This window comes from Pinus tabuliformis, chromosome 5_1, assembly GCF_031772625.1.
Source record: "Pinus tabuliformis cultivar Carrire ecotype Pingquan chromosome 5_1, CPIR1, whole genome shotgun sequence".
NCBI lineage: Eukaryota > Viridiplantae > Streptophyta > Pinopsida > Pinales > Pinaceae > Pinus > Pinus tabuliformis.
Window position 1 is genome coordinate 793,701,317 of NC_142305.1, and position 20,836 is coordinate 793,722,152.

At 36.3% G+C, this 20,836-nt stretch overlaps 1 pseudogene; it reads left to right on the plus strand.

Annotated features, from left to right (window-relative positions):
• Positions 1–17,131: 17,131 nt before the first annotated feature.
• On the plus strand, positions 17,132–18,263 carry LOC149167327 (CRS2-associated factor 2, chloroplastic pseudogene; annotated as a pseudogene).
• The last annotated feature ends 2,573 nt before the right edge of the window (positions 18,264–20,836 follow it).

Sequence of the window (20,836 nt, forward strand, 5' to 3'; positions counted from 1 at the left end):
AAAGACATAATAGAGAGGTCACCACTGAAGGCTGGACCAAGAGACGTAGCCTAGGAGTTTTGGGTGAACTCCTTGATTATTTTGTTGTGTTATGTGTGTGTCTATTATGTTTCTCTGACTGCTCATTGTTTATATTATTCGCAATCTTATCAATCTGTTGCACTAAATGATATAGGAAAATCTTGCACATGAGTCTGTAATACCTTAATAATAATCTAAGATCACATTTACAGATCAATTCATAAGAATAAGAACTACTTTTCGTAGCCATCCTTCTCATTTTTCTTCCTTCATTATGTATGTGCAATATTCATTAACAAGTACAACCAAGCAAAATATACAAATACAAGGGCATGATATTAATTTTGAAATCTCATGTTTTAATGGTTTTCTTAGGGGGTATACTCCTAGATTCTTAAATACAAACCCTAAATTTCTTGATATTTCCATTAGGAACATTAGCCTTAGTGTTTTGATGTCATATCCTAGGGTTCATTCAATTCAACCCTTGCTATGGTTTACCATATACCTTAGATCTTTCTTGCAAACCCTAGATATCAAGAGCTAGGGATTCTATGAGGGAACAAACTGGTTAGAGTTAGGGTTTTTCTCACTAGGGTTTTCTAGTGCAAGTCCCATCTATGGTTTAAAATCCCTAGATACCAAAAACCTTCAACAAATTGAAGTCTACAAACCCTAGATTTAAAAACATGCAACAAAACCCTAAAGCACACTTTATGTAGACCCTTAAGCAAAGGCTTACAAATGAACATGAAATACCTAGAAATCATACATACCTTCTTATAGCCTTACCTTATCCTTTCTTGTAAAGAGATTGCTTTCCAAGGATAAATTCTTTCTCTCATAGTTGAATTTGTACTTATTTCATAACTTTCTTCAAGAGAAGCTTCCAAATATGTCAAGACAAGATTCTCTTAAAGATGACTAACTATTGCTCCTATTGAATTCTGGTATGTTCTAAATGCTACTACATATCCTCAAATTAGACTTCTCTTACAAATCCTTACTTCAAATGAACCTTGAATGGTATACATCAATCCTTCCTTACTTCGTTATCCTTGATGATAATTCTAAAATGAAGCTTGAGTTGCCATTCCGCAACTTCAACCCTTTGGTTAGGTCTTACTATAGTCATTGTAAAAACTTGAGACTAGGCTTGAAATGCCTCTCCAACCTGCAATCGTGTATCCTCTTTCTTTATTGGTTTCAAGAACCATTATAGACCTCTCAAACACAAGATTATAGTGCTCACTTTTCTTGACAAGGGAGATAGACTTTGTAGCCTAGGTTATGCCTCTTCTTGCGCTGCTTAAAGAGTGATTTTTTACCTCTTTTAATATTCCAAAAACCTTGGCCTAGAATTCTTTGTATATAGTTCTTGACATTATTGTTATAGCTTGTAGATTAGCCGTTCAAATAGATCTCATTTCCATGAGTTAGTTCTAAAACTCTTCAATTTAGATTACAATGGAATTTAGGTACCTAATATTGCCTTTGATCCCATGTTTAGCCTTATGGTCTTCCTCTATCTTGTACTAGAACAACTAGACCTTCAAGATACATGCAGACAATCCATCTTTTTGGCTTTTCAGAGCAAGGAAAAACACTTCCAGTGATCTTAGAAACAATCTTGAAAGCTTGGAAAGTATGGAAACATGCTTGAAAGCTTGTGGCTATGACTTTTCAAGTAGAAAAGGAAGTCAAGGACCTCCTCTATATTTGAGAGGGAGTAAAGGAGTATCCTTGAATAGGAGAAATGAAATATTCTCAAGTTAAAAATATAATAGGAATATCCACTTTGGTTGAGAGGGAGTGATTTTGGACATCATATGTGCATTATTTTCTTCATGTGTCATGCACTTGACTAGGACTAACAATTGTAAGTCTAAGTGAAGGACTTGAAGAAAGAATGGAAAAGGATTGGATAAGCATATTTGGTTTCCTTGAGGATAAAGCATCCAAGAAAGGAAAGGGATTGACACTCTTCGAGGATGAGGCAGGTGTCCAAGGAAAGAGTGGTCGAAGAGGACTGATATTCTTTGAGGAATCAAGATTGAAAATCCAAGATAAGAATAGTACTAAAAGGACATACATTGTGAACATCTAGATGGGGTATGTGCCTTGTAGAGGTAGTGAAGTATCACACATAAATCCTCCCAACATAATTCTCTTGAATGAAGATGAGCTTATATAGTTAGGCCTCAAAGATAATGTTGGTTGATCATGATGTTGGCGCTTACAGATGGCTTACCTTTCCAACTCTTCTTATGATAACTTTTCAAAGGGAGTATTTTCCTTGTACTAGTTGGACAATTATGAATACCTCCTTAGTTAAGAGGGAGCATTGGACAATGTAACTACTTTCGGTCTTCATAATTTTCATCTCACTCATGTTATAATGTAATTTCTATGTATCTATTAAAAGAAGAAAGAAAATGATTTTTGCAAAGCATGGATTTCTTGCTCAAGTAATTTTCTCATTAGGTTAGGAATCCATTGAATGATCCTAAGGTTTTTCATGAGTCAAAGTGCCCTTCTCATATTGTAAACGACCCTTTCGGGAATTTGTATGAAGAAAAGGAAAATTATTTTGTAAATATGAGCGTTTAGAAGGATCCTAATACCAAGTCAGTTAACAAAGAGTAGGTTGGCCTAGAGAGGGTTATTCGAGCATCTTAGAAGGTTATCAAAATACGAAACTTTGACCTCATTAGACAGACAACAAGTATTCACATCTTGGATTCAATATGCAGTTAGAAAGGAGATAAAACGTCTTAGAAAAGAGAGGATGAGGCTAACGAAGAAGGGAAGAAGCCCTAGAAAGGTTCAAAGATATGAAATATTCCTATTTCAGCTCATGCATGTAATAAATCTAGGGTTTCTAGGCATAACTCAAGTCTGAAGGTTGTAGGAATATAGTGGTAGATTCCTCTTGGGGAACCGAAAGGCTAGAAGAGCCTTTCTTTAAGAAGAATATTGTTTCATTGCTCTTGTCTTGCTCTGGAGAAGGATGATTGGTGTTTGGTTTGGTTCTTGGAGGTAGCCCCAGTTTAGGTTTTTGGACATGGAAGTATCCTTTGAATTGATTCTATAAGAAGAAAATTTCTTTCTAGTTTTTCTCGTTGGAGGGGTTTTTCCCTAGCTTGGAGCCTATATCTCGTGTTCATATTTGTATGGTTGCGATGTTTATTGTTTTGGCATTTATTTTATGATAAGAACATAAGCATAATCAAGAATAACAACATAATGTCCCAAATAATTGTCAAGTAAGGAAAAGTCAAATAAAAATGGCACCTTAATTAGTTTTCCAACACCCATGCCATCCTAATGAAAGGAGGTGGTTAGTAGGTTGACCCAATTCCCAAAGTACAATTATGAGAATTGGTTCTCAATTATATTTATATTTATATATATATATATATATTTATATATATATATATATATATATATATATATATACATATATATACATATACATATACATATACTTTTCGAGCTAGAAATGAGTGACACCATTATAACAATATTGCCAAGACTATTTTGGTGACATAAAATTTTTCCCTATCGGGCTCAAGAAACAAAAGTTATGATGCTCTTACTCCACTGTTATATCACACCAGGATGAGCTAGTGACATGTGTCACTTTCTTCATTGTTCATGTAATAGAATTACATAAGTCACCAGGTTACAACTCATATACACATCATAAGAGTTTAACCCTCTAGAGCCTATGTTAGGCATTAGGCTTATATGTTTAAATAAGTTGTTATATACTATAATCCCTTTGTGGTTCCCCTTTCTTTATTTGGTCATTATATATATTATATATCTTATGAGCCCGCAATAAAATAACCCAACCTAACTTCTAACCTGTGTAACAATATATTATAATATTCTTGGTCATAAGTGTGTGGCCTTCCACCATTCAATGTAACCTATGTGATCATTTATATACACATTATGAAATTCTTGACTATTCATCCCTAAGCGAGCATATATATATATATATATATATAAAATCACATACCAACCTGTCAAACACATATAATTACCTGCCATGCATAATTGGGATTGTGACCCTCCTTATATACATGTTATACCCTTGGATATGTGTAATGTACCACACCCTTGTACTTAGACACATACACACATATCATTTACGGGATCCCCATATAACCTCACACATATATTATATAGATAGATACCTATGTAACTATAGTTGCAAGTAGGTGTTTTCCATTTGATTTATACCACGTGTGTGTCTATATATATATATAATGTTATGTGATTAATGTAACCCTTGGTCCGCTTGGTCATATATGAACCATGACCATTAGCGGGACCCATTTTATGAATAATGTGAGTGACAATCAATTAATTTGTGTTATATGTATATATACATTATGATATAAGTGCGTGTGGGTATGTTTTAACCATACATATAGTTGTGGACCCCCTTTTCATTTGCTCCAACTACGGTGAGGGGTGGTACTTACAACGATCACAATTGACTATGCAGACCCCTTTTAAATATTTATGTATATTCATATGTAGTTCATGCTTTATACTACGTTCTCAACCTTGACCATATGGTGACCCGTCCCTAACGTAGACCCTGCAGAAACACTTTAGCATGACCTTTTACACACACCCCGTGGGTCCCTAGTTCAATAAAATCACGTTTATATATATTACAATATGCATGCATGAATGTATTACAATCATTCATATAGTTTAGGACCTTTTAAACCTTATGCCAATATGATGACAACGAGGGGGGAGTGCGAACAACTTATAAGGTTCTTAAACCAATATACCACAATGTAGCTCACTAGCTGCATACACTCTGCGGGCCCCTTTTTTAATGCATATATAAACCTATCTAAATACATGGAGCAACATTTGTGGGGTTGTATAGCTATATAGAATTAAGTAATCAACCCCCTTTTTAATGTGTAAACCATATAAATACATTCCCAACGTTACAACAGACCCTTAATATGACGTGTGACCTTATTTGGGCCACATAACAATCCATATGTCCATTCGTCAATCACGATGAATTGACATTTCTATGGTTCGATTGCCCTAGCAGAAACACGATCTCGACCATTGAGGGATAGTACCATTTTGGTTTGAAGTCGGTTATATACGTTATAGCACCGATTTATTTTAAGGATGGATTTAACATGAGTCGAGAGGGATTAAATTTTTTTATGCTTAAATTTTTTTAGAGTTCAAAATACAATGTGTTATTTTTGGTTGTGTAAATTGTAGTTTTGAATGCTAAATAAAATATATATGGTGAAATAAAAATTTTAACCATACAAACTTAATTTATTTTTTATATATAAATATATATGAAGTTGATATTGATCAAAACTAGTTAACATAGATCTTCAAATAGTTTATTTAAATATTTGATTCATACATTTTTTTACTTCTAATTACTTTACAACATATTCATTTTTTAAAATTATAGTAAACATTATTTTTCTATTTAGAACATATTTTTTATTTTTTATTTTAAAGGGCCATGTATAGACATACAAACTTACACATTGTTATAAACATATTTGGGAACTGCAACCCCAATCACATATGTCCATAAACCAAGGGCTTATAAGTCCCTAAAAGTGTTGTTTCATACCCTAAAGGAGCAAGGTCAGCTGATTACATCATCTCCCAGAAGTTCTCCATGAAAAACTACTCAGAACTGGTCAAAACTGGACCATACAAATTGCTCAGTGCTAAGGCTGTGATGCATCTCACCTGCCACACGCAAAAAGTGCGATGCATACTGGAAAGCCCTTCTATAGGGTGCGATGAGCGAGAGCAGACAAATGGCAGAAGCAGTTTGCTAAGTGGAGAACCTGAGAATCTTCTAGAAGTTTCTCATTTGACACTTGCCTCTCTGAATTCGCCCAGGGATGAGTAAGAGATCATGAAATCTCCAAGTGGAACCAAGAACTATCAGAGAGATGACACTAATAAAAATCCCAGAAGCTGACTCACCCCCCTGCAAACATCTATATATGGATCCTTCATCCCACAGATCCAAAGGCTGGAATTTTGTAATTTGCAAGGAAGTGTTGTTGGTTTCTCTTTGAAGACATTATTGGGTGATCTTGCTTTGTATGAGGTGAAGAGGGCTTTCATGTTGGGAGGATGGCACTGGGTCAGACCAATGGGTTGTAATCCTCTCTTCTACTACTTCTATCAATAAAGCTATTTGAGTTTTCCTCCATATTCTTGTATATCTCTGAATCTTGTATTGATATATGCATTTGTATGGTTAATATACATCTGATCCTATATTGTTTATGGTTATAGATCTCTATGCTTTGATGGTATTATGCTGCTTTGACTCTACAGGTGCTCTTTGAAGCGGGACAAGTAAGGAAGGAGTGGCAAAATTCTGTCAAAGGGGAAAGGAAACAAGCAAGGAGCCAAGCGAAAGACTGAGGTTGGTACTCTCTACTTCTTTCTCATCTATCTCTCATAAAGGAAAACACAAGTGACTTTAGTTTGTTTGTTTCTAAGATAGCTACCCGTCTTAGTGGGACTAGCAGCTCTGAATAGACACTAGTTTTCCCGATAACAAAATGGCAACTCCACTGGGGAGCGAATAGTTTGATTGCTTGTCTCCATTTGTTTGCTTTATAAACTACAGACGGAGCCTGAAGTTAATCCAGCTAGCCTTCGAACTGCATTTACTATGCAAGTGCAAAGTAGATCAACACTACTTCAGTCAATCTCTGGGTTTGTTTATGAACTGAACAACTGACTTACAAACATCCTAAGTGCCCTGGTGGTAGCTCAAGTAACCTCATTAGGTCAGCCCCTATATTTTGTATTTACTGCCTATCATTAGCTCAACCTAAATCCCTGAACTAAGCTTCAAACTGTGACAAAAAACCAAGTTAAAGTCTCGTCCCTAGACCATCGCACTGTCTCCTTTTGACATTCTGGATGCATCACACCTCCCACGTACAGTAGGTGGGATGCATCCCTGTTTCCCTGTGTTACAGGTGCGATGATCACATAAGACTGTTTCTGCCTCCAGATTTTGGTTTTTTCTTCATTGTCTTCAACTTTATTCAGGAGTTTTTCTATCTGTGATCAATATACCACTGTTGAAACCCCCTTCCTTTGCATTATTCAACCTCCATTGTACAAAGAATTGTGAATGTTTTTATGTATTTTTTTCATTTACAGTTCTCCTTTACAAAAAGTAGCTTAATCGAACTGTCGTCTTTTGATTTGAAAGTGTCGCAAGTGTCATTTTCAGTCAAAGAAAAGAATCATACTCTTTTTGATGGTCGATTACACTGTTACTCTTGTATTTGATTTGAATTAATAGTATTTCAAGTGTCGAAAGAAATTTTCAAATTGAAGTTGAAAGTGTCGTCTTAGTCTTCCTTTCGGTTTTTGAATTCGAAATCACAAAGTGTCGTCTTGTCTTCCTTTCATCTTTCGAAGAGAAAATTGTTAGTACTATTGCTTTGAGAGAAAAAATAATTCAGATTTGTACTTAGCATTCTTTTTGTCACTCACACATTAAGAAAGAGGAAAACAAATACATGCATGTGCATTTGCATTTAGACTGCTTGTTGATTTTGATTTAGGACAGTGCATTCTAGTGTGTGCTCTCTGCTCTATGTTGAAAGAATTTCGCTTCTCTTTCCTTAGTAGCTAGGATTTTCATTGCAAAAAGAAGAGTAAACGACTGTTTATCATCTTAGATTGCATATTTAGGAGTTGTATATCTACATCTCGCGGTGAACCTTAAAGGAAAACTTCTTAAGAAAGATCAACTGTAAAATAAGTTCAATGAACATAAAAATGCTTTGGAACCTAACGCACAACATATAGAAGTCTAGGCTAGAGACGTATTCCAACGTCATAAAGCCTGGTAACTGTCGCTTTCATCATAGGTTGGGTGATTCCTCCTCTTTCAGACAACAAGTGCCAGTACGAACTTGTGCTCTCACGTACCATCGAGTATATATTGGGAGACCACAATAGGCTATATCTTTTATCCTTAGGAAGCTGTGTCTGCTGCCCTATCGATCGCAATGCACTGAACACAACATTTAGGGAGATTGACTGCCATACTGTAAAAAGTATTCTCCAGTTTTGCAATTGGTTTGGTAATCTCTCTGTCTAGATTTCCAGAGTAGTCTCTTTCATTCCTTTTCAGACTCCTTAAAGGAAAAGGTCCATCTGAGCACTTGTCACTTCAGGCTCATTAAAAATCGAAGGCGACTAGAGTCATCTTTAGCTTTTTCTTGACTCTTAAAAATTGAAAAAGAAAGTTGTGTCAAAGCGTCATAAAATTTACTTTAATCAGAATAACGTCACTGTTCCCTCATTGATCTTAGGTTGAGAAAATGGAGTCCACCAATCAAGGATTTCCCCTTGAGGGAAATCCTAGTCCTTTCTCCTCTTAGGGAGATGTTGGTGTACCTCATATGGCCACATTGTCCCTTCCAAGACTGACAATTGGCCTGCCAGTATGGCTTTTCTCAACCTCTATCGTTCAAAGCATCGTGATTCCTGAGCAATAAAATCAGCAACTAGATGATACTAGAGTTAGCTACCAACCTTCTACTTCGTTTGTTTCTCCCTCTCCTTCTTCCTCTTCACTTGGTGAAGCTAGTAAAACTAAAAACCAAGTAACTGAGAAGAAGAAGAAAGGGAAGGAGAAGAAGAAGAAGGAGCCAACGAAAAAAAGGGGCAACCATACATCGTCTAGTGAAAATCCACACACTGCACCATCCAAAACTAAATCTCCATGTGTCATCTGCAAAGGGGACCACTTTCATCGAGATTGTCCTTGCATCCCATAGATCTTAAGGGACTGGTCTTCTTGCTTGCACAATCCGGTGTCGTCAACCTCTGACGATCATGTTGAGAGTACACCGTCAACTAGTGAAAATGAAGTCAATGGAAAAAAAGGAAGATCTAAATTTCCTTGTAGACTGTGTGAAGGCGATCATGCCATCCACCATTGTCCCTTCCTAGACGAAGCTAAAAGAGTCTTGGATAACCGTCCTGCTTCACTGCTACGGCTTCCTCCTGGATACAAGAAACTCTTGCCGAGTCCATCACTAGTTGAAAATTTGACTGACACACCTTTGTGGTCGGTCGAAGCATCTATCATTGAAGATAAACCCTCTAAGTCCACACCAGACCAAAGTCAATAGGTCGAGACGACAGTCGACCCAGTCTTGTCTTCAGAAGGTTTACCTTCAGATGATATAGTCACCAAAGAGAATGAGAACGACACTGTTCAAATTCTTTTCATAAACACAGACTCTGATGAACATGGGGGCAATCTACCCATTCCTTTACCGTAGGAAGGAAGTTCGTCAAAGATGTATCTGGCCGTTTATTTGGTCCCACCTCCAAGCAACCTAGTCATTTCCTTCGATTGGAATCTACTAGGCAGACCCCATCTACCATCTAATGTACCATTCCGAATCATAGTACAAGCTTATAGAATGGTCATGGTCAGTACTATTATAGATGAAGGGGCTTCTGTGAGTATCCTTTTCTCAACTGCTTGGAAAGTGCTTGGTTCGCCATTGCTTTTGCCTGAGATGCGAAATTCGACAGGCTTCAACAAAGGAACCAGTTGATTGTTAGGGATCCTTCCAAATTTTCCTATAACTTTGAGAAGGAAAACCGTTTATCTGAACGTAATGGTAGTCCAATGACCTTTAGATTACACTCTACTCCTTGGGTATGACTACATTTATAGCATGGGAGCTATTGTTTCCTCACTCTTTCGAGTGATGTGTTTTCCACATGAAGACATAGTGGTCCAGCTCGTAGACCAACTTTCATTCCCTAGTTCACACATAGCTAATAGTCAAGTGCCATCCCTAACTGGTCTTTTTGTGCAAGGAATGTCTCATCAATCTCCAGTCCGTCCACCTGATGAACGCAAATGATTCAGTGATTGTGACTGAAACCCAGGGGGCATGCACCCTGGTCTGCTTCGGTAGGAAAACTTCAGGTATAGGGTAGGTTTCCGTGGAGGATATATGACTAGTCTGACACACCCATCCGTTTAGGAAAATGGGATTAAACTGGAATAAGATACCTCCATCAAAAGGTATTCCTTTCCCGACAGAGCAAGTGTTTTGTCTGTAAATTGAAGGGTAACCTGGAAACTCTACTTCGCTATAGCTGGGGGCATGCAAACCTTTTTGCATGAAAGTGAAAAGCGACCATTTATTTTCTTAGTTTGTAGGTTCTTAACCCTTTAAACTCATAGGATTGGTCATTCCTAGCTTACATAATAAAAGGATCTAGAGCAAAGTTTCGAATGGGGCAAGCTCCCTAAAAAATGAACCTATCGATGAGACATCCTTATTATACGACTGGAACGCGCAGTTTTACATGAAGTTCAAGCTCGTTAAAAAATAAACCTGGCAATGAGCATATGTTCCACCAGAGTTTAAGCTCATTAAAAAATGAACCCACCTCCAGTAAATAACCATTGCGATCACATTATTATCAGCTTTTGAGCCTTGGTCATGTTCTTACCATCACCTCCACTCTTTTTTAGCCAATCATATGCCTCCATTTGATTGTTTACCCCTTTTGAGGAACAGCTACGATGAGTGATCCTATTAGCCACCTTCTTTACATTGCCATGATTGAAAAAGTTCCAAACATTACCTGCGACCAGCTACTATCGAAAAACATCACTCGTTCCTCAAAAAACGAGTCTCCTTTAAGCTCTTTTCATCTGACTCGTAAAATATGAAAATATTGTCGAGCAATTGGCCTCTTTAGCTCGTTAAAGCGTTTGGAAGTGCCATCCCTCCTCTAGATTTTAATCTTTTAGGACCTGAGGGATTGTTACACAAGAAGATCGAGCGTTTGTTTTGTTCGGCTCGTTAAAACTATTCAAAAGTCATCCCTTTCGCATTGTTTTATACTTTTTCGGACTTAAGGGATTATATTACGAAAAAGGAATATTGGAGTTTCCTTTCTGTCTCTTTTCAGATTCTCTAAAATTGAAAAGAACTGAGTTATCCTTGTCGTTAAACTTGTTAAAACAATAGCGACAAACTTATCCATGCAGACAAGAGTGAGTCTCATTGTCACTAGGCTCGTTAAAATATAGTGACGGGTTTGCCCGAAGGGAAAATTATAGAACAAGAATATGTTATCCTCCTCAAGCTTGACAAAAATAAAGAGGTACTAGTTAGAAATGACTGGGGAAAATTGGGAAGAAAACTTGAAGAAACTTTATTGGTAGCAGGTCGCTCTTGAACATGACACCTTCACTCCATCACCATGATTGAGTCGGGTTGGGTTATTCCGTTCACCGGTCATATCACCATTGGTCCACCGTACCATTAACTTTTGGGGTTAACGCTACCAATCCATTTCAGTGTCGCCGATATGTTCAAGAGAAGTCACTCAGAGAATTCACCTACCAAGCTTGTGTCTCATCCACTGCAATACCTTCACACTTCATTCTTTCATGACTGCCACCCTGAACCTTGTATCATCAGATCGTTTTCACCTCCACAAAATCATTTGCTCCATTCCGTGTCGTAGATGTGGGATTCATTAATGCCCTCCTACAACGGGTCACTTCTTGTTGACATCAGCTCATTATCTAAGAAGTCGACCTAGGAACAACCCTTTCAGTACTTTGAAGCTTGCATGCCTCAATGGCAAGTTTCTCACTTCCGGCGACAGGTTTACATTAATGGTACCTTGAGGGTCATCATCATCATCAGTGATTCCTCTCGCGCCTGTTAACAGCTTACATCATTGGCTGGTAATCACGTGATGTCTTTCCATGTTTGACATCAGAACATCTTTTCACATCGACCGACTTGTACTTCGGGAAAATATTGAACGAGTTTTGAAGACCCCGTATCTAGTTTCATCCATCTGGGCTGTGATATATTCAGGAAAATAAAGACATCAAATGTACATCATTGCTGCACAGATAATCATCTAAACCAAAGGATGATGGCTCTACCAAAATCATCAGTCTACTACACAGACGGTTGTCTGTCCTATGTACATGAAAATGAATTTATAAAGCTAAGCATGGGAATGTTCGCCTCAGCTAGATCATGAAAATATTATGAAGATAATGTATTGTATTGTATCTTATTACAGGTCACCTTCTGGTTCGAAAAACCTCGGATCCTCATGATAAAGCATTTCACTCGACATCAAAAAGATTTACGACCTCATGCTTTAGGGGGCAACTGTTATAGAAATATTTGGGCACTGCAACCCCAATCACATATGTCCATAAACCAAGGGCTTCTAAGTCCCTAAAAGTGTTGTTTCATACCCTAAAGGAGCAAGGTCAGCTGATTAAATCATCTCCCAGAAGTTCTCCATGAAAAACTACTCAGAACTGGTCAAAACTGGACCATACAGACTACTCAGTGCTAAGGCTGCGATGCATCTCACCCGCCACATGCAAAAAGTGCGATGCATACTGGAAAACCCTTCTGTAGGGTGCGATGAGTGAGAACAGACAAATGGCAGAAGCAGTTTGCTAGGTGGAGACCCTGAGAATCTTCTAGAAGCTGCTCATTTGACACTTGCCTCTCTAAATTCGCCAGGGATGAGTAAGAGATCATGAAATCTCCAAGTGGAACCAAGAACTATCAGAGAGATGACACTAATCAAAATCCTAGAAGCTAACTCACCCCCCTGCAAACATCTATATATGGATCCCTCATCCCACAGATCCAAAGGCTGGAATTTTGTAATTTGCAAGGAAGTGCTATTGGTTTCTCTTTGAAGACATTGTTGGGTGATCTTGCTTTGTATGAGGTGAAGAGGGCTTTCATGCTAGGAGGATGGCGCTGGGTCAGACCAATGGGTTGTAATCCTCTCTTCTACTACTTCTATCAATAAAGCTATTTGAGTTTTCGTCCATATTCTTGTATACCTCTGAATCTTATATTGATATATGCATTTGTATGGTTAATATACATCTGATCCTATATTTTTTATGGTTATAGATCTTTATGCTTTGATGGTATTATGCTGCTTTGACTTTACAAGTGCTCTTTGAAGCGGGACAAGTAAGGAAGGAGTGGCAAAATTCTGTCAAAGGGGAAAGGAAACGAGCAAGGAGCCAAGTGAAAGACTGAGGTTGGTACTCTACTTATTTCTCATCCATCTCTCATAAAGGAAAACACAAGTGACTTTAGTTTGTTTTTTCTAAGATAGCTACCTGTCTTAGTGGGACTAGCAGCTCTGAATAGACACTAGTTTTCCCGATAACACACATCCCCACATCCCCACAAACTTACACATCCCCTCATATTGCGTTGTAAAATTAACCTCTCCGCTCAATAAAAAGGCATGAATGGATGGACAAATGTACACATCCCTCATACTCAGTTGTAGAATGAGTCGGCTCAATGACTTGTTCTCCTCACCACTAGAGTTGTAAAGGGATTAGCCCTTGTCTCCTTTGGCCTGAGATTCTATTTGCTCACATTGGACGGTGAGAGCTTACTCCAACTAGATAAATAATAACCCTGACTTCTTCCCTCTTAAGTGACCTGAATTGTCGTGTGACCAAGAACAGTACACAAAATTCCATTCGTGCTAACATAGCGCCATTTGGACCGCTCACACTGAACTAGTTCTCACCTATCACACAAATTTCTTGTTTGTTCCACTAGTTATGTTTTGGACATAGTATTTATATAAGTGCTTATCATATTATGCATTTTTTTGCTTAGGCAGAGCACAGTGGACTGGCTCATGGCCTATGGTACTAATCCATGAATAAACCTCTTTCCTAAGCCTTGAAATTCCTATATATATTTATATACATTTATTGTTAGGAAGGTGAGTTAGTAGGTGTGTAACTTAACTGCAAAACTCTAGTGACAAGCCTGCCTCACAAACTGTAAAATCTCTCTATGATTTAGTTATTACTTGGTAGCCAATTTAGCACCTACAATATTGAAATACTCACCAATGGGAACAGTGAGATAATTTTAATTTGTGTGAGTACAGATCTATATGTAATTCTCTAATCTCGATCTCGTTAAACTGGCTAAATTCCTACCGCCTTATAGAGCGATTTAGACCATAGGCCACCTACACACATGTTGGTGGCCAATGTGATGTCTTAACATATAACATGCTCCTTTTGGATCCTCGTAGAGGTACTTCATTACCACGATTTCTTGTAACAATTGTATATTAGAGGTTTATAATTTAAGTATTAAGGGGTTTTCACAATGCATTATATTAGATATCATTTTTTTGAGATTCAACTGCATTAAGTAAGTCATTCATGTATGACCATTTCCATGAGAGGTAGTTGTAACTGACTAATTTTTGTATATTAGAAGTTTATAATTTAAGTATTAAGGGGTTTTTGCAGTTCATTATATTAGATATCATTTTTTGGGATTCAACTGCATTAAGTAAGTCATTCATGTATGACCATTTCCATGAGAGGTAGTCATAACTAACTAATTTCTCATGATTTTTGAATATTCCACTTAGCACTCATTGCATCGGGTGATGCTCACAGGGGTGAAGAAGTGGGATTGAAACTAGTGAAATGAATCACATAGCCTCAATCATCACTTTCGCGGCTTGCACCTGGTAACCAAGACTTCCCGGGAGGTCACCCATCCCAAATCGCCTCTGGCTCAAGTGCGCTTAACTATGGAGATTTTCCCACAGTCAAGCCCACTTAGCTTGCTACCCCATTTGCAAAACCCAAGCAAGTATTTTGCCTCATGAACCATTCAAGTAGAGTTCCCTTCACTCTTTTGAATTTAAGTATTAAGGGGTTTTTGCAGTGCATTATATTAGATATCATTTTTTTGGGATTCAACTGCATTAAGTAAGTTATTCATGTATGACCATTTCCATGAGAGGTAGTTGTAACTGACTAATTTCTCATGATTTTTGAATAGTCCACTTAGCACTCATTGCATCGGGTGATGCTCACGGGGGTGGAGAAGTGGGATTGAAACTAGTGAAATGAATCACATAGTGTCAATCATCACTCTCGGGGCTTGCACCCGATAGCAAGGACTTCCTGGGAGGTCACCCATTCCAGATCGCCTCTGGCTCAAGTGCGCTTAACTGTGGAGTTTTTTAATTATTATTATATATGCCATTCTAGAACCATCTTAATTCTAGATTGATCTATTAGGTGTGGAGAGGGATCAAATCAAATTTCTCAAGGCGCAATTTTTTTTTTTTTTTTTTTTTTTTTTTTTTTTTTCTGATTTTAAAACTTGAAAAATGGTTTGCACGTGGACAGATTTGATCCCTTCAAGGTTAATAGATCCGGAGTTTAGATGGATCTAAGTTGGTTTAATTATTAAGTTTATTTTTTGTTTGTTTAATTTTTTTTTTTTTGTAATCACACAAAGTCAAAATGTTTTAATCAATAATTTTATTTTTTTATTTTTATTTTTATTTGTATGTAATTTGATTGGGCCAAAATGTTTAGATAATAATATAACAAAACATTACAACATCTCTTCCACACTGGGATGGGAGTGTCTCTGGCCCAAAAATGTAATAAAAATAAATTAAAAAATATACATATTTACAAAATATTATGATTGTGAAATGAGAGGTGGGTTTTTTGCATGTGGTATTGATGAGCCATGGAATTGGCCCACGGTATGGTATGGGTAATAAGATCCATGGTAAAGTGGGGTGAGTATCCATTGTTAAAAATCTTGTTATATTGCAAGTATTATTTAGATTGTGAAATAAGAGATGGTTTTTGAGGATGTGGTATTGATGAGCCACCATATTGGCCCATGGTATGGTATAGTTAATAATATCCATGGTGAGGGTGAATATTCATGGTTAAAAATCTTGTTATATTTTAAATTTTTATGTGCTTATTAATGAAATTTAAATATAATTACAAAATTATTATTTTAATTCATATGGTAAAATGGATCTTAAATTATTGTTGCTACTTACAAGTTATATATTTTAATGTATATATATATATATATATATATATATATATATATATATATATATCTATAATTTTGTTATATCTAAAAATCATTCATAATTTTATTAATGAAAACAAATTACAACGTAACAAATTGAATTTTATTAATTTTATTATTTTTAACTTTTTACTAATACTGTAACATCTCCCCATACTGGGCACTTTCAACTGCCATGTAAATATTTTCCAATCATTTATGAATTGTAAATTAGACATATTAATATAAATTCAACATATTAAGTAGACATGTGAAAATGTTTACAAACTTTCTTACATTACACCTACACATCACTCCTATACTCGGTTGTAGAGCGTCTCTCAGCGTAATAAACACATATATGAAAACTACCTGTATATGACTGAGTATAAAATATCAATTGTCATCTCATTATGGTGTTAATTTACCTTATACATACGCAACCCCCTCAGATGGTAATACATCTCCAGTGACCACCATCTATAACTCTACACAAATGTGTATTTAATTAACAAGGTGAAGGCTATGATTGTAGCCTCCTTGCTATTGTACTAGAATATGTTTAGGTCGAGAGGCCTTCTTTTGAATCAGTCCACTGTCTACACTTTTCGTGTGCGTTTGACATCCGTGCATAGATTTTTAAGACACTTTTATGCTCTCCGTTTGACATCTGTGCGCATCCTCCACCCACCAACTCTAAAATGCATCACCCTCCTAAATTGTTGCGCTCAGATGCCTCTGTCTTAACTATGCAACAAAAAATGGTTAACTATACGCCTTAACAGGTTGCATAGTTAATAATTAACAGGTGCTGGTAGCAATTCACAATGGTGCCTCCTTCAATCTTTTCTCCTCGCCTTCTGCAATTCCTCCTCCTTCCAACACCAAAACCAACAATAATTATTGTTTTCCGACTCCCACTCTCCCCACTCAATTATCGTTTTTCGACTTCCATTCTACCCACTCTTCCTCCCATCCTTCGTAAGAAAAGGAAGTGACAAAACAACCAGGAGTAGCAGAAGAATGGAAATTCAGGGACCTAATCTATTTGTGATAAGCCCAAAGAAGAAAAGGAAAAGTGCTAGGGCAAGAGCAAGAAAGTGTACAGATACATGGGCCACTATACAACCAAGCTAGGGGACGACCGAAGAGTCACAATCGACAACAACGAAACATCATACAGAGTAGAAGGGGCGCCATTCGAGTTCAAATTCGGCTACACCGAGACCCCTAAGGTGAATCCTCTGGCCCTCAAAGAGTCAACCTTTGTTCCCTTCGAGCCGCCCATAGTAAATAGGCCATGGATTCGACAAGCACCTCTTCTGAAGAGTAAGAAAATTCTTCATGAGTTGGATTCCTTCAACCCTCCTTCGCCCAACAAGAAGGGCGTGAAGTATGTTGAGGGGCCCAGCCCTTTTCTCATGGATAACGACCCCAAATATGGTGCCAGGACCCGAGATGAGATACGTGGAGGAACGAGATTAACGAGCTCGTCGAGAAGTGCATTTAGGGAATCATAAAGTTAATCTTGGGAGGGATGGATTGAAACACAATATGTTAGAATTGATCCATACTCATTGGAGACGTCGACGGGTTTGTAAGATAAAATGAAAAGGTGTTCCAATAGTAGACATGGATAATTTTTTCTATCATATGGATGAGAAAACGGGTGGAAAGATCATTCATCATGTTGGTGTAGTAGTATACCTTTTTCGGGGCCTGAACTATAATTGTAAAAATCGTCCAACTTTTCCCTTGATTCATTGGAAGCCTGCAACACCTCTCTATCTGAAGCTAATTGAGCGAGCTCCTGATAGAATGGCAATAGAAGAAGCAGATGCATTACGAAGAAAAGGACGTTGTCAAACCACCCATTTGTAAATTAGGAAAAGAAGGTGTCTACTTTAATCTTGTCAAAAATGTCAGAGAGGCTTTTGAAGAATGTGATCTAGTGCGGATAAATTGCCGAGGAATGAAACCTAGCAATTACAAAAGGATAGGTGCCAAACTTAAGGAACTGGTTCCTTGTGTGTTGCTTTTGTTTGATAAAGAGCATATATTTTAATGTGGAGATGTAGGGAATACGCACCTAAGAATTCTAACGAGAGAGCCTGGGATTCTTCTAAGTTTGGTAGTGAAGTTAGTAGAGATGATTCTACTAATTCTGAAGTCTTTGTTATTCAATCATCTAGTAAGAACTTATTCTCTAGAATTGGGGAATTGAAAACCTATTTAAAGACATGATCACTCAAGAAAAATGTTGTTACATTATCCAAGGATGTTTCTCATGAAGGTGTAATTGTGACTAGTGAACATAACAGATCTTTACATGAAGAATTGGAAAAGTCATCTTTTTCAGTGCAATGCAAAGAGTTAGTTAAACTGGGTGAAAATGAGGATGCCCTTAAGCAGAAAATAAATGTTCAAACACGTAATGGTAATGGCACAGATACTTCCGAAGCAGAAACAGGTTTAGAGGCACACTATTCTAATCATAGTATGCTTCTATGTCTGGTTCTACCTGTACGTCACCATTTTCCAAGACTAGAGAAATGTTAAAGGCAAGTGAACTTGAATGTGCTTCAGACAAAGGATTGAGGTCTAGAAATACCTGTCCATCTTTTGAATATGTAGGTTGTGATTCCTCAACTGCTGGTGTTGCTAATTCCTTGAACACATCATCCGTTACCTTCTTCAACAACACGTGTCGTTATTTCAAATACTAAAAGTATGGAATGTATCAAGGATGGCAGTGTTAATCTATTATCACAGATTGATGCGAAACAGAAGATGATGCATCAAAGTGATAATTTGTTTGGAAACAAAATTTTGGTTGATACAGAGGCCAATGGATGCAATAAAACTACTCAAAGCATTGAACTCTTATGGCAGCAATTAAGAATTTAATAGCTATTAACCAAAATTTCTTTTCTCTTAATGCATTTGGATTGTTAGTTTAAATCTAACACTCTAGCAAAACGTATACTCTTCATCTTTCGTTATTTGAAGTAGGATAGATTTTCTATTTGAATAACTGAATTTGGATTTGGATGGGGCTGAAATGTAGATTCATTCCCAACCGTGGTGAACGATAGAGAACCTTTGTCAAAAATCACCCTAGAGAGTAATTGATATCATTCTCTTGTTAACCCACCTGCATAAATTCCCTCTTCTCCTTGAAAATGCACTGATAGGTGTCCATTAAGATCTTGATTTCAACGCATTAGTGATTGATTAGAATTTTATTTTTTCCTTTTTATTTATGTGATACAAGTGAATTAGTTAATGTATTCTTCATTTTAAGGTCAAAGTTCTCTTTCATGCTGATAGAATGATATTAGTGACATCCTTGATTTGACATTCAGTTTAGATGAAAATGAAGAGAAACACATTTTATATGAGAAAACACATTCTATATGAGAAAACAAAGGTATTGTTTGTTCTTCGCTTTGTAGACTAATTTAGAAATGCCATTTTTTAAAAACATTTTATTCTAATAATTTATTTCACACAACTTTTCCTTTTGTATCCTTGAAATTTTCACAGGTAACAGACTTTGAACTTATACCTAGAGGAAGAAATGTAAGAGTTACATAATAAAATAAACATGAATATGTGGATCTTGTAGCTAAACATCAATTAACAATTGTGCATTTATGGAAAGTTTCGATGGATTAGTACCAAGGGAACTTATTTCTATCTTCAATGACAAAGAGTTTGAGCTTTGATAAGTGGACTTCTTGAAATTCACTATAAGTAGTTGTCTGATGAATATATTTTTCCTCCTTTATGGTTAATCTTCTAAGATAACCTCTTATTCTTGCAACATATTTGATCTTACAGTTGAGGATCTCAAAGCCAATACAGAGTACAATGGGTACACTTCTGCATCTCCAGTTGTCCAATGGTTTTGGGAAGTTGTTTGAGTTTTAGTAAGGAGGACATGGCACATTTACTGTAGTTGGGACGTATAAATTATTTTTTTCCTTAGAAGAACATCAACCATAATTTTAAATTTTGTTTAAATAAAACTTATAAATTGTCTTGTAACCTCCCATTTGGGAATTTGTATTTATGCTTAGTTTGCTATCTCTACAATGATAATGCAGTCTAAAAATTGTTATTTAATCAACACTTTAAAACTGGCATGTCCTATTTGTGTTTTCATTTTCTTGTATGCCTCGTGTTTTCATTTTCTTGTATGCCAAAGTTTAAGATAATCTCTGTGTTTTCATTGGAGGAAATGTACACAAAATTGCCTTCTGAAAAGATTTTTTATGGCCTTTGTTCATCCAAGGCTTAATCTTCATTACAAAAATTCATTATTATGTATTTTAATTTGGATTATACATGAAATTAAAATAGCACCACTTATCATTCATATGGAAAAAATAAAATTATTTAATAATGTAATTTATATTATAAATTTTATAATCCAACCATTTTAATTAAATTTAAATGATCGTTTCCAATAACTGTTATTCTCTATTTTTAGTATTTTGTAGAAGTATATCAAATTAGGGTTTCTAGTTTGAGCTCTAGAGATATATATATATATATATATATATATATATATATATATATATATATAACTAAAATATAATATTTTACAATATCTATATAAAATTTAAATTTTCTAATACATATGACATATGGCATACATATCTATAGATACATTCCTCGTACCATTTTTCCAAATTTCATACTATTTTTCTAATTTAAAAAATCTATGGGTTTGTCTTTCCACCTTTTGGGGCAATGGCTAGTTATACAAGATAGTAATTGGGTTCCAGAATTCACCTCATTTGAATATAGTT